The 14,352-nt window shown below is 48.8% G+C and overlaps 1 protein-coding gene across 15 annotated transcripts in view; it reads left to right on the top strand.

Annotated features, from left to right (window-relative positions):
• Window positions 1-14,352, top strand: part of PCBP3 (poly(rC) binding protein 3) — a 275,338-nt gene that overhangs the window by 12,128 nt on the left and 248,858 nt on the right. For 14 of the 15 annotated variants that reach the window (XM_036242987.1, XM_036242988.1, XM_036242986.1 and 11 more), the window contains exon 1: window positions 10,118-10,281. The exons of the other annotated variant lie outside the window; for it this stretch is intronic. The gene's annotated coding sequence lies outside the window, so the exon portion shown is untranslated. Of the gene's footprint in view, window positions 1-10,117; window positions 10,282-14,352 lie in introns of those variants that run through there. 15 annotated transcript variants of the gene reach the window in all.

Below are 14,352 nucleotides of genomic sequence, written 5' to 3' on the forward strand. Positions count from 1 at the left end.
TCATTGTTGTTTTAATTTGCATCTCTCTGATGATTAACGATGTTGAGCATTTCTTCATATGTCTCTTAGCCATTTGTATGTCCTGTTTGGAGAAGTGTCTATTTAGTTCCTCTGCCCATTTTTTAATTGGGTTCTTTTTCTTCCTTTTGTTGAGTTGTATGAGCACTCTATATATATTGGAAATTAACCCCTTATCTGATATATCATTGGCAATGATGTTCTCCCATACGGTGGGCTGCCTTTCCATTTTGATGGTTGTATCTTTTGCTGTGCAAAAGCTTTTGAGTTTGATGTAGTCCCATGTGTTCATTTTCTCCTTTGTTTCTGTTGCCTTAGGTGATGTATCAGTGAAAATTCTGCTGCGTATAATGTCTGAAATTTTGTTGCCTACATAATCTTCTAGGATTTTTATGGATCCATGAGTCACAGTTAAGTCTTTTATCCATTTTGAGTTTATTATTGTGTATGGTGTAAATTGATGGTCTAGTTTCATTTTTTTGCATGTAGCTGTCCAATTTTTCCAATACCATTTATTAAAGAGGCTGTCTTTACTCCACTGTATGCTCTTATATGGCCCATATTTTAAATAATTTTTAATCTTTCTGTGATATTTGCTGAATGATACTCTTATCTCTACATTCTGGTTTGTTGAATCTTGTTTCCATTCTATATCATCTGTTTTTTGCCTTTCCCTCAAGTTTTTAATTTTTATAATTATATTTTTTATTTTTAGAGTTTCTAAATTGTTTGCTTCTTTAAACATTTTGTTTTTTCTTTATCCATGTTGCTTTATCCATGACTTTATTAATGTTTTCATTCTCTAATTAATCTTTAGTTCTGGGGGATATAAGTCCTATTGTTTCTTACAGCTGTTGACTTTCTCATGCTGTTTCTTCCCTTTGTACAGCTTGAATATTTCATTATAAGCTCATCTAGGTTGTAGAAGTGTCTTTGCAGAAAAATATATGTTTTGTTCCTCCCAGGCACTAAGGATTTCAATCATTTAGACAACTTTTTATTTTGGTTTCCTAGCTGGAGATCCATGCACCAAGAATGAGTAGAAATTTAGACCTCACACTGTTGCATATCATATGCTCAGAGTTTTTATTTTTGTGGGGGAGGAGAGAGCCTTCTTTTGCTATAGATCTGCTGATTTCATAGCGCAATGGGTAGAATTTTTCTAATCTTTTTTCATGATGGGGAGGCCCTTCAGGGCCCAGTGTTGTGTAGGAGGCTGCTGTCCCAGCTCATTTAGGCCCATGACCATATCTCTCATCTGACCTGCACATTAAGGCCCAAGCTTGTCACCACTGCAGGGTCTGCCTCTATTCCTTGTTCCCTGAGGACTGCTCCAGTATCAGCTCCCATGACAACTGTGGCTTTGACTTGTCACTTATTTTGAATAATATAAATGTTATCTTTCTTCCTTTTAACCAGGCTGTGTAGTTAAAATTTTTAATATTATTATTGTCTATTCTTAGCTCAGTTTCCCTACAAAATAGAACCTGAGACAGTTTTATGTACTAACATCTTCCTGGGGGTGCTATCTCAGAGGAATGAAGGAGGAAGGGGCTGAGGCTGGAAGACAGGAAAATAAATATCAAGGAGGTCACTGTGTGTCATAAGCTGATACCTCTGTCTTCAGAGAGGCCATGTGGAGTTCCTGGAACACTGACCTGTCTGAGCAGGGACAGGAAGAGGGTGAAGTTGATTTGTTAGCTCTATGGCTCATTGGTCAGTTTGCCTCAACAGGTTTTTACTTTCTCATACTTTCAGGTTGCATGTGCATGAGTGGTGACATATTTCACCCCTCAGAGGCAACTAGAAAGTCCTAAGAAGGCAAGGCAAGAGGCCTTTATCATGAACTTAGGGAAAAGTGCAATTGGGTGTTTATGCATGACAAAAAGGACTGGCAACAGCCACCCTAGTGGATCCAATCATGTGTACTGGCTGCAGTGGCAACAACAGCAACCCAGCCCTGTGACTGCAGAAGCAAGGCCAATATTGCCAGGGCTGAGCTGGCCAGACAGCAAAGCAACTGTACCAACCCTAAGTGATCCACAAACTGAATCCATACAGTCCATCCCTTGCAATCTCATCTGAGAACAGATGCTCTTACTTTTTTTCTGATAGGGTAGGGCAAGTATGATTCTTCTAAATGTCTAGTCACAATTACCAAAAAGTTATTAAAAGGGTAGCAAACCAAGCTGTGGTCCCTGCTGCTGCAACTTATCTCAGCGCCGAAACTGGTACTTACCATCTCCTTTCTTCCACCCGATTCGAGACAAGTCTTCCTCACCCAGAACTTTCTAGTCTGAGCTGTTTGCCCTAAGGAATCAAGCCCTTGGTTGCCTTGCCTTTGATGGGCCATAGCTGCTACAACTACCCATTTATGTTTATCACTCAGCATGGACACCAAGTGTCCCAGTGAATCTATTGGTTCCAGACATCTTCCTCCCTGGCTGCACTGAGTAGCAGCAAACCTAGCTCCTCCTGGGATTTGGGGTTGATTACCACCAGTACAATAAGTTCGTTCTTTGCCTGCTTATTCAATGGCATGAAAATCCAAAGTGGCCAAATGGTAGTTATGGCTTCCAGTCTAGCTGTAACCCTGGAGAAGCCATTCCCAATACCTATAAAGAATCAGGGCTTCTCACCCAGCAGAGCCTACGTGGTTCACCAAGAGCAATGGTAAGAAGGGCAAAACTTGCTTCTGTGCCTTGGTTCCTGGAGCATGTATTCAAGGTACTAGGGACTCAGTGCCATTTACTGATTGTTGTTCCAGCACAAATCTTATATTCCGGAAGACAGCGACTGACTCCTGCGGGGTGCTGGCCCAGAGTTGACACCTTAGCTGAGCCACTAACAAGCCTTTCCATCATTCTTACTAGATTGGCTGCTTCTAGGTGATGGGGCACATGCTGACACCAGTGAATGCCATCATCATGTGCCAGTTTTCATACCTTCTTTACTTTGAAATAGGTCTTGTGCAAAACAATATAATGTGAAATAGTTTTGTTATCTAATGCAGCATAACAAACCATGTAAAAACTTCGTGGCTTAAAACCATAATTTATTATTATCTCTCACCATTCTGGGGGTTGGCAGGTTAAGGGAAATGGTTCTTACTTTGGCCCCTCATATGGTTGTAGTCATGTGGTGGCTAAGGCTGGAACTGTCTGAGGGCCTCTTCAGCGGGCTGAAATGGCTGTTGCTGAGGTTGCAGGGGTTTCTCTCTTTCCTCTCAGCCTCTACATGAGATGAGGATGGGTCTACTTACAGCATGGCAGTGCGGGGTAACTGGACTTACTTATATGTTGGCTGGCTTCCCCCAGAGCAAGCATTCTAAAAGAGAAGAATTGGAAGCTACTTAAAGCCTAGCCCCAGAAACTGGCACACTATCACTTGTCATTGAAGAACCCACCCAGTTTCAAAGGGAAGCATGAACTTCACCTTTAAATAGGAAGAGTATCTTTACTCTTCTTTAATCTTTAATCTTCCATAGACAGCATGTCAATAGATTGGGAACTCTGTAAGTAATTAGATGGAGTGCTGGAAAACACATAGGACAAGGAAGAAAAACCCGTATAAAACTACTGTATATATCAACTGCTGTAAGGACAAATCACTCTCTCCTCCAAGGTTATTTGTCTGCCTCCAAGAGGTTGGCTGGTCTCCCTGAAGTGTGGTGCCATATCAGCATTGGTCTGCACTGCTGCAAGGCTAGGCACTCAGCAATGGCAGTCATTAGATCAGACTTGATGAGGGGAAGGCCTTGCTGTCGGAGCTATGTATAGCCGTCATCTCTTTTCTCGTGGCCACTCTGTTTATGGGACACCGGCATAAGCAGTAAAGTAGTTGAGCACATGGGCTGGCTGGTAGCCACTGATGAGTCATCCTATCCACCTAGCTGTTTGGTACTTCCTCTGGAGGAGGTGCTTTCTGGAGTGTATCAATATAAGGCACAAAGATCTTCATGCATTGGGCCCTCTTTTGCAGGGCTGTCCACATGCCTCTTCCACCAAGTTTCTTCTTTCCAATTTCTAATCTTGTTTCTTGTTCCTTATAGGTGCTTGATCAACAGCCCAAGGCATTTGGGTTGCTTGCTTGGCGCCTGTGAATATCTTTACCTGTGGCATTTATCACTCTATATAAAGGGACTAATTAAATGTTGTGCTCACAGCTCTTCTACTAGGAGGATTGCCCTTTACCACCTTTAGGGTCACATAGAGGGTGTCATGATGTGGCAGTAGTCCAATTCTGGCTGCCACCAACATATTGTGCTGACCTATCTGTGTTTCAGGCTGGAATTTCTTCCTCGTTTATCATTTACTGTAGAGAACCACTATGAGGCCATGGGATACAAGTAGAGAAAGAGGCACTGGTGTAATGAAGGTAGGTGACATGGGGTCTGGACCACCAGGAACTCTCTTGTGCCTTGGATACTGCTCAGACTCGATCTCCAATTCACTATTTCCATTTTATGATGGATTGCTACTCCACTCACCCTATCTATGACTCAGTGGATCTGAAAATACCAAGCTGAGGCTCCTGGCAGCTTTGTACCTGGAAGTCAGGGATGTAAAAGCAGAACTGCTTCTACCTCTATCCTCAGTAGCGGAGCTGGGACACATGACAAAGATGAAAGAGAAGGGGCACCTAGCTGACAAGGGCTGAGGATTCTCCTCTGCAGGTGTGAGAGTGACGGGGAGAGAGACTACTATGACTGAGCTGGATCACCAAGCTCGGCACAAAGGGAGAACAGATCTGAGGTGTCAGAGCATCAGACTTGGGGAGGGAGAGAACCTGCCTTTGCACTCCACCTGCTAGGTGAATTTTTCTGCTGTTCTGGCTCTGTCCACAGGAACTAGTGTGGGACCTTTGGCTCTGCATCTTGGGGAGTAGCTGGCACAGCACACTTGAAACCTGAGGATTTGCTTTGTGGCCATGCCTTTGTTCATGAGCATTTGCAAACTCCTTAGCTCCTGCTGGCACTGGCTAGGGCTGTCATAGTGCTTGGGCTGGCTTGGCTCACAGATTCCCAGTTTGTGATCCCTGCTGTAGCAAAGGGGTTTCTTCCTTAATTTACGTTTTAACAGTTTATTTATCAACATTTACATTCTTACCTTTTCACCTGAATGCTCTCATCAGAGGTCTTTGATGGTAGGAGTCAAAGACCAATAAAGTAGAAAGTGCAATTGGAAACCGATGACATAGATAGAACTCTAAGAAAATAGGGGGTCTCAAGTAAATAAGTGTGTAGAGGGTTGGGCCCAGCCTGTTTCCTCTCCCCCTTTCTATTACAAGAGTGTTTTACTAATTAGATCTGTGTTTAAATAATCTACACTGATACTGACTGGAGATGCTTATTTATGTCAATAGAAAAGTTTCACATGACCCTCATAAAAAAAGCAGCAAGTGAATAAGAGTCTGTTTTAGACTGTTAGATATGTGTAGACAAAGCAGGGGCATCCACATCTCCCCCACATTCAGTCACACAATTTGGGGGCACGTTCTTCTCGCAGGTGTCAGAAGACTTGTTTCCCTCCCAGTCTTTACTTGCCACCTGGAGTGGAGGGAGGATGGGGAGTGACTCAAACAAAGATAGTAGTTCTCATTGTACAGCCTTAATAGTGCTGCTGAGGCTCACAGAGGAGGGCTGGAATTTTGGCTGCCACTTTCACTCTGAAAGTCTTCCGAAAATAGAAGGAGAGTCTGGATGACCTAAGTTACTGCTGCTACTGTGAGACGTGAGCAGATGTGGTGGTTCTTTTCAGAGAGAAAAAAGAAGGCAGCCAGTACCTCTCTTGTTTATTCAAAATATTAGAAACCTTGCATATTTACATATAAAAAAGATAAAAGGGGTGAAAACAGCCCAGAGCTTTTGGCTGGACCAATTGTCTCCCTCCCTCCTCCGTTTTTTTGGTGTCTTAATTTCCTTCTCTCTGTCTCTCCGTTTCTCTTTGTCTCTCGCTGTCTCTGTCTTTCTTTGTGTCTCTCTGCCTCTCTCTGTCTCTGTCTATATCTCTTTCTCTCTCTGTCTCTGACTCTTTCCCTTTCTCTGTCTCTCTCCCTCCATCTCTGTCCTTCCTCAGATGCTGAGTTCATGCTCACTGCTTCTTCTGCAGCCCATTTCTGACACCATCATCTAAACGGGTACCTTAGAGGCCTGGTTGATCCTAGCTTTGCTGCCTCTGGGACCTGCTCACAATTGTTTAGGAGGTGGGTAGGGGGCACAGGAGGAGATCACTTGATTGTTCTGCCTAATAAAATGCAATAGGATGCTTTAGCCACCAGGTAAGGCAAGTCAGGTGTTGTCTTTTGGCTCTGATGTCACAGGGAAGAACCTGTGTGCATGGACTGGTGTACCTGCTTCCCGATTTGTGGGGCATCACCCTGGCTACCACAGAATCACCTCTGAGCTCAGCCTCCCTAGGCAGCTTTTTGTAAGGATAGTGGTTGTCAGTGTAGGGAGGAAGGGCAGGTTGGTGATACTCTAAGAGTGGCCTGGGGGTATGGTCCTATATAGAGGACTTTCTGCCTCAGTGTTTTCTGAAGGGAAAATGCACAACTCTCACAACCTCTTCAACCCTGTTCCCAAACTGTGTCTTTGTGTTTAGGAGAGTGTAAGGGTGGCCCTGACCGGTTGCTCAGTGGTTAGAGCGTCGGCCTGTGGACCAGAGAGTCCCGGGTTCAGTTCCTGCCAAGGGCAGGTACTTCGGTTGCAGTTTGTCCCTGCCCCAGTTGGGGTCATGTGGGTGGCAACCAGTTGATGTGTCTCTCTCACATTGATGTTTCTCTCTCTCTTCTTCCCTCTCTCCCTCTCACTCTATCTGAAGATAAAAAAAAAGTCCACGGATGAGGATAAAAAAAAGTCCTCGGGTGAGGATAAAAAAAAAGAGGAGAGCATAAGGGTGGTTGTGATGACAACGTGAGTTGTCACTGTGGCAGGCCCTTGGGGGTGGGATGGAAGTGGATAGGGGAAGTTCTGTTGAAAACCATCAGATGCCCCTTACTCCAAAGAAGACCTCTCTCCATAGCAGGGGAGAAGGGGCCCCTGAAGCTAGGGGTGCTGGGTACCGCATGCAAGGGCTCCCAGGGGAGATCTACACACCTGGGAGGACATTAACATTAATTACCACTGGGACTGTTTCTGTGCATAACTATTTCCTCCCCCTACCCCCTAACCCATCCTTTTAAGCCGTCTAATATGGCGTCAAGAAGGCTCTCGTCCCCACCCCTCCAGATGCTCCAGCCTGTGATAATGTGGCCAACCCTCAGCTCCCTGGTGGCATGGATGTGTGTGACAATCAGAAGGGCCCGTGCTATGAGACTTCCCAGGGTTTGATCTGACATCATTCCAAACAGATGATAATTATGTGACTCCTTCCTTCCCTGCTCCCCGCACCGCTTAACAAGATACCATGGAGTTATTTATAAACACGGGCTCCTGGGTGCACTTCTCACAGGAAGGGCCGCAGTGAGAACAGAGAAAGCACACGCATGGTGCTAAGGCAGGGAAACGTAGCAACACGGTGGTGGAGACCTGGGGGCGGGCTGGTCCTGTTCAGAGGGCGGAGCCGAGCCCAGGCCAGCTCCGCCCTGCCCAGCTGCTGCGGCATGGAGGCTGCTCCAGTCGGCAATTCGGCTTTCAGAGATCTGCTAATTTATGATAATATGCCGGCAGACACGGATTGTCTTGTGTGTCAAGGGCGGAGGCAGGGGATGAGCTGCTTTTTTCCTCCCAGGAACTGGAAATAATTGAAAGTTGTTAGGGTCCAACATGCCGTCCTGAAAACACTATCATTACTTTCCTAATGACTAACTGTGTCTTTCAGGAGGCGATGAAGGCAGCTGAGAGGCCTCGGGCTCCTAGAGAGGATAGGGAAGTGGGAGGCTGGCAGCCTGTAATCTGGGCAGGGGCGGGGCACTGAGGGTGCTTTGCCTGTGCCCCCGCGGTGCACTCTGACGGTGGGAATAGGGTGCCCAGGGTCCCTCTGGCCCCTGTGCCTGCAGCCAAACTGAAACTGTCAGAGCCACGAAATAGGGACGCTGCAAATCCTTGCAACTTTGGTCTCATGGTCCAAGTCCTGCTGGATGTGTTGCCACCATCCTTTCTTGTTCAATTCCCAGTGTCATGTCCCAGTGTCCCTCCTGTGGGACCACAGAACCAAGGCCTCTACCTCCCTCTGCTGCTACATTCTCCTTCCTACCCCCAGAGCACAAAGTTAAACCAAGTCTCTCTGCTCTGAACCTGACAGATGCCACCCACACTGCTGGGAGGGGCTCCTATGGCCCCTGCCTCCTGACCCCTTCTTAGGAAGTATTCATGGATCCTGCTACTGCTGCCTTTCCAGGTGACACCACCCAGCACCTTCTCACCCTCCATCCAGTGCCTTTTCCTTTTTAAAGGTTGTCTTTGAATTATACAAGTGACGCTTGAAGAATAATACATGAGCACGCTGCTCTTCCTGACCTTCCCCATACCCAACCCCCTCTGGTGTGGACCCTCCAGAACTTTCTCTCTGAGTGTCGCCCAGCCTTGCCTGCCTCTGGGTGCCAGCAGGGTCCCTTGTGTCCTGTGGTGAGGCTCCAGTACTGGGCCATTTCTAATGCTTCCACCAAAAAAAGAGGTCATAATGATGACCTCTGAGTGGGTTGGCTTCCTGCGGCCCTCCTTCCACATTTCTCCTCCCACGAAGCAGTAGGGTTCACAGAGGAGAGGCCCGGGAAATGCCTCCTGCCCGGTCTAGAAGCAAACGGTGCCAACGAGGTCCTGAGCAGGGAGGCTTGCGGAGTATACAGCCATTCCCAGGGCCCTCCCCAAGCCCTGATCGGGCGGCCAGTTGACCCTCCCCCCCTTGCTCCGAAGCGGAAGGAGGCCTACTAAGGCTGAGCGCCGTCCAGGAAGGACCCTGAGCTCCGGGGTCCAGCGAGGGCTACAATCTAGGGCTCCGCCTGGCCGGCTGCCCCACCCCCTTGTGACTCCCGGGGATCCGAGGTCACCGCGGTGCCTGTGAACTGGCTCGTGCCGTGGATGCTGCGCTGGAAGAAATCATCCTTGCTGAGAATAGGCCGGCCGTACACAGATGGAATGAGAGGGTTCAGAGCCACGGAAATGACCCGGATAGAAATAAAGTAGCAGAACGCAGCCCAGGAGGTGTGGTGAAAGGGTAATGACACGAAACACCTGGGGACAGTCCAGCTTTTCAGACAGCCTCAGTCTTCGTCCCCGGGTCACCTGACGGCAGGTGTGCCAACCAGGCACCTGCGAACGTCCATGCGCTAGCCCACCTGCGTCTGGGGTCGGCCCCATGGGTAAACAGGTACACTGCCGGACAAAAGGATTCCGCGGCGTGGGAGGAAGAAGCGGGGCACCTGCCGAGGCGCCGGGGCAGGTGGGGGGAACGGACTCACTTCGGGCGTTGGAGCCCACCCCGATAGGTTAGGGTCAGGGGCGGGGTCGGTTGGGGGTCCCGGCGGGGTCTTGGGAACAGGCCCGGAGGCTAGGAGTACTGTTTGGTTTACTGACCACCGAAGGACCCCGGCCCGCGGGATAGGAGGGAAGGGGGCACCCGCTCCGGGCGGGTTTACTGCTACTTTGCAGTTTCGACGCCGAGAACATCCAGGCCACGCCCCGGCCCCACCTCACCAGTGGTTCTGCCCCCTTGTCCCGCCCCAGTCCCCTCCTGGGCTAGTAACCCCTCAGCCCCTCAGCTCAGGTTCTCGCTCCGCTCCCATTTATAGCTCCGCCCCGGCTCTGGCCACGCCCCCGCACAGTGGCCCTCCCCTCCCGACTCGTTCCTGGCCAGTGACCAGCCCGTCCAAGACCCCGCCTCGTGCCCGCCCCAACTTTCCGTACCGCCCCACCGCTATTGGCCCGGCTCAGCCCCCGCCCCCGCGACGCTGTTGGTTTCTTTCGGGAGAGCTTCACGAGCTCCGATTGGTCGTCCACTCGCCGTTCCGCCGGTCGATTGGCCCTCGGCGCCCGCTTTCGCGGGACTCTGCTCTTGGGCTGGGGCGGGGCCAGCGGCGGCGCGCGGCGCGGGATTGGCCAGCCGCATAAAGGGGGTGGGCCCGCGCCGCGCGCAGCGCCTCTGCTGGAGCGTGAGGAACCGCTACTGCCGCCTCAGTCGCCTCAGTCGCTCCAGTCTCCTCAGTCTTCTCAGACTTCTCAGACTTAGTCGCCTCAGGCTCCACCGCCACCGCCTAGATCACCCCGTCCTCTAACCCTGACCCCGGCCCGGCATCCTGCTGGCCGGCCCACGGACACGCCCTCTGGTGAGTGAGTGGTCGCGGGCGGGGCCAGGGGCGGGGTCCACAGGTGGAGCTGGGGGCCGGGCCGGGCCGGGGAGTTAGGGTCCCGGCCTTGGTCGGGGCCTGGCGGTCAAACCCAGGTCGGGGTCCGGGACGGGGTTGGGGTCCGGGCCGGGCAGTGGTCGGGGGGCCATGGCCGGGGTAGCGACCTCCGGCGGCCGCCAACTTTGGCCGCGCACGTCTCGGGCCGACCGAGTCCCCGAGAGGCCGAAAGAGCGGAGGCCCCGCCCGGCCCCGCCAACTTGGGCGGCCGCTGCGGCGCCGGTGGGCGGGCGGATCGGGACCCCGGCGTCCCCCTTCCCCGCGGCCCACCTCCCCGAGGAGCCGGAGCGCGCCGGGGCCGGACTCGGCGGGGTGTTTGGACTCGGGTGACGAGGTGCCGCCGGCCCCCCGCCCCCCACATCCCCAGAAGTTGTCGGCGAGACACTGCCTTCAGTAACGGCTGGACGGGGTCGCCGGCGGAGGAACAGCTGCCACGATTTTGTTCTGGGCTTTATGGGGCTTAAGTTTCAAACGAGTCAAACTTGCTCACATATGGTTGGGAGAGATTGTGGGGGCAGGTCCCCAGCGCCCCGAGCTGCCGCAGACGCGCAGGTGCTGAGGCGACGCGGCAGAGCCGACCCGCGCGGGGCCCTTTGTGCCCCCCCCTCGGCCGCCGCAGCTGCCCCCGCCGGGGGTCCGCGCCGCTGCGTGGACCCGGGGGCAGCCGAGGAGCGGTCACCTGGAGGCAGGTGCAGATTCCTCGCATCAGTCCCTGGAGTTTCTTCTTTTATGGGGGGGGGGGGGTGTCAAAACGTGATTCTTATTGTTCCCACAAGCGTTCTGCCTCTGGAAGTATTGTTTAGCGAAAGTTTATTTATTTATTGTTTCTTTTTGCCTGGCGGCTTTTTAAATGTTCTTCTTCCTACTTTGAAGTCTGTCACTCACGTCACACATCTGAAAGTTAACCAAAAGCCAGACCTTACATCTTGGGTGTGGATTGATCTTGTTCCTGCTCTCCCTTCAAGGCCTGTTCGCGCTGCGTGTGAGCTGGGGCACTCTCCGGGTCGAGGGGGGCTTGTGCTGTGCCATTCACCCAAGGGAATGCTGGGCCAGGCAGGCCGCGGCAGGACCCTTTAGAGACTCGCCTGGGTGACACACAGACCCTCCCGTGCAGACCATGCCTCTGGCTCAGGGCCTCACACATCCTTCTGAAATGTCACTTGTTTTTAGGGATGAGCTGTTACCCCTTTTCTGTTCCTTGAACTTGGCTTAGATGTGGAAACCAAAGAGGTGTGCAAGGGAGTTTTCCTGTTGAAGGCAGATGAGTCCCAGTCTCCTCGTGCACAGGAACAACTCATCATTAAAATCTCAGAGAGGCCCATTTTGGTCCAAAGAGACTGAAGAACAGTAGCACTCTGGAAGGATTGTTGGAAAAATAACAAAAGATTGCATTGATCCTCACATTAGAGGAGCTGGAGTAGTTTTGGATGGTGTTTTCAGACTTGGAAACCAAGGGATCTTCACTTATAAATGCAGTTACTGGCCAGCTGATGTTGATCACTTCTGAGTACTGTTGTTTTTCCCTTGCATGTAGATGCTGTTGTTTATACAGTGCAAGTTCATTACAAGTGTTTTAAAATTTGTATAACTTCATGTATTCTATTAGTTAATACTTAATTTATATAGTTGTGAAAAAGTTTTGATGGTAAAAGGAGTCTTTATAACTAAAGATTGGGTGTCCTGTTTAGAATTCAGGGTTTTATGACTGGTGTTGCCACAGGTGGTGCAGATTACTGGTGATATTAGACCTCAGAACATCACTTTTTCAGATGTCATCATTAATACTTGGGTTTAGATGATTTATACAGCTTTATGGTTACTTTTTTTTGGGTCCTTATGAGAAAATTTCAATATATGTTTATTTTGTTAGATGTTTAAAAAGAAGCTATGTCCCTTTTATTAGAGGGAAGCTCAGAGCATGCTTCATTTATATATGCAAAAGTCCTGTGAGGTCCTTGAAACAATCTAGCCATTCAAGACTGGATTCTGTGTTTTAGTTTTGACAGTTTCAGTTCCTTGACCTGTAGCCAATTTCTGGACTCAAGCCACGTGTCAATGGCAAAGTCATTCCTCATTTCACAGAAATCTCAGGGCTTAATTGTAAAAATGATCACTGAATCATATTTTGGTAGATAAAAGTTGTTTCTTTGATGAAGAAGACTGGTCCTTTGGGCCGTAACAAAGAATAATGCCTGCTCATGTATTAGAAACACCCCCAAACTTAAACATTAGGATGAATACTGTGTATTTTGGGGCAGCTCTGATATCTCTTAGCCCTGGGTGGCAAGGACTCTTACAAGCAAGTTGGGAGTCCACTGTCCATGGTGCTGAATACGTGTCATTCCCCACCCCCCCATCTTCAAATTTTTGAATTTCTTCAAATTCACTGTGGTTTTTGGAGTATGTTTTAAAATGATTTTCGGAATTCACACTATTAAAGAAAAGTAGAGCAGAGGAATTTTATTGAACTTGAAAGGACGCATGCATTTAAAAAACTCAAGCCATGTTGTTGTCTCTTTTTTAAAGTGGACAATTGTGCCAACTCATCAGTTCCATTTTCTTGCTTAGTCTCCTCCCCAGGTGGGAATTTTCATGCTAGCTGTGGATATCAGGTAACAAGTCACTGAAATTAAGCGAAACCTTGTTTAATTAACAACCACCCTCTTAAAAATGTACCTTTATTATAACATGTACAGATATTTGTGCATAGAAGCAATTTATTTTTCCATAAACTAGGTCGATTGTAGCATTCCTCATACTCACTAGCATGGTACTTCCCACCGTTTCTGGAGTGGGACTGGAGCCCTCTGAGTATGTGGTGGGGCTGTTGGGCAGTTGCCAGGCATTCCTGCTGCGTTGGAGCAACATCTACTCTCTCTTCTGTAATTTTGAGAACATCTTTGTAAATCATTTAGGTAAGTCCTTTATTTCCCTTGAGGTTAGTTTTGCCTGTTTCTTTAGAATTGCTCCACAGGTTAGCAATAGAAAATAATGGGTGTTACTTGTGGTACAGAGATTCTTCCACACAATAGTAAATTGTGCACCAAACTAAGTGGATTGTTGAGGTTTTTTAATTATGAACATTTTAAGTAGTTCTTTAGCCCTTTAGGTTATACACTTAACCCAGGTTACTCTTTGCATCTGTTGTTCAGGGAAACCTAGGGCAGCTTTCTTCTGCCTCCTTCAAGATTTAGAAATATTCTCTGAGTGCCTGCTCTTTGCCAGGCCCTGTGATATGATCTGGGAACACACAGGGGAATGAGACAGAGTTCTTATCATTGAAGGAGTCACCACTTTGGACCAAGGAAAAGACATGTAAACAGGTGGTTAACAGGAGGGCACGCTCAGTACTGCAATTGGGATACACAGAAAGCTGGGTTAGTGTGTTGAAGAGGGGTGATTCTTTTAGGTTGGGAATCAGAGAAGGCTTCAGAAAGGAGGTATCCTTTGGCCTGAGCTCTGGAGGATGAATTGTAATAGTTTGGGCGTGGATGGGTATAAATCAGTTCAAAAAAGACAAGAAGGTTGGTGTAATGGGAGAGCAGGGTATGTGATGGTTCTGAGGCTGGAGGTATGGGGGGTATTTTGAAGGGGTTGGGACTCCACTATAGGTATGTTTTAGGGGAAGAGTTGAGAAGTGGTTGTGTGGTAAACTGAATAATGGCCTTCTAGAGCGGTCTACATCCTAGTCCACAGAAACCTGTGAATATGTTATGTTACCTGGCAAAGAGGATTTAAGGTAGCAGATGGAACGAGGGTTGCTAATCAGCTGATTTTGAAATAAGGATATTTTCTTGGATTACCTAGGTGGGCCCAAAGTATTCACAAGGGCTCTTAAATATAAAAGAGGGAGGAAGAGGAGTCAGTGTCATAGTCATGTGAAATGAAGAAGATTACCTGTCATTTCTGGCTTTGAAAGCTGGAAAAAGTGAGAAAATGGATTCTTCCCTAGAGCCTCCAGAAAGGAATGCACCCCTGCTGACTCCTTGATTC

Source organism: Molossus molossus, unplaced genomic scaffold, assembly GCF_014108415.1.
Source record: "Molossus molossus isolate mMolMol1 unplaced genomic scaffold, mMolMol1.p scaffold_m16_p_5, whole genome shotgun sequence".
Lineage (NCBI taxonomy): Eukaryota > Metazoa > Chordata > Mammalia > Chiroptera > Molossidae > Molossus > Molossus molossus.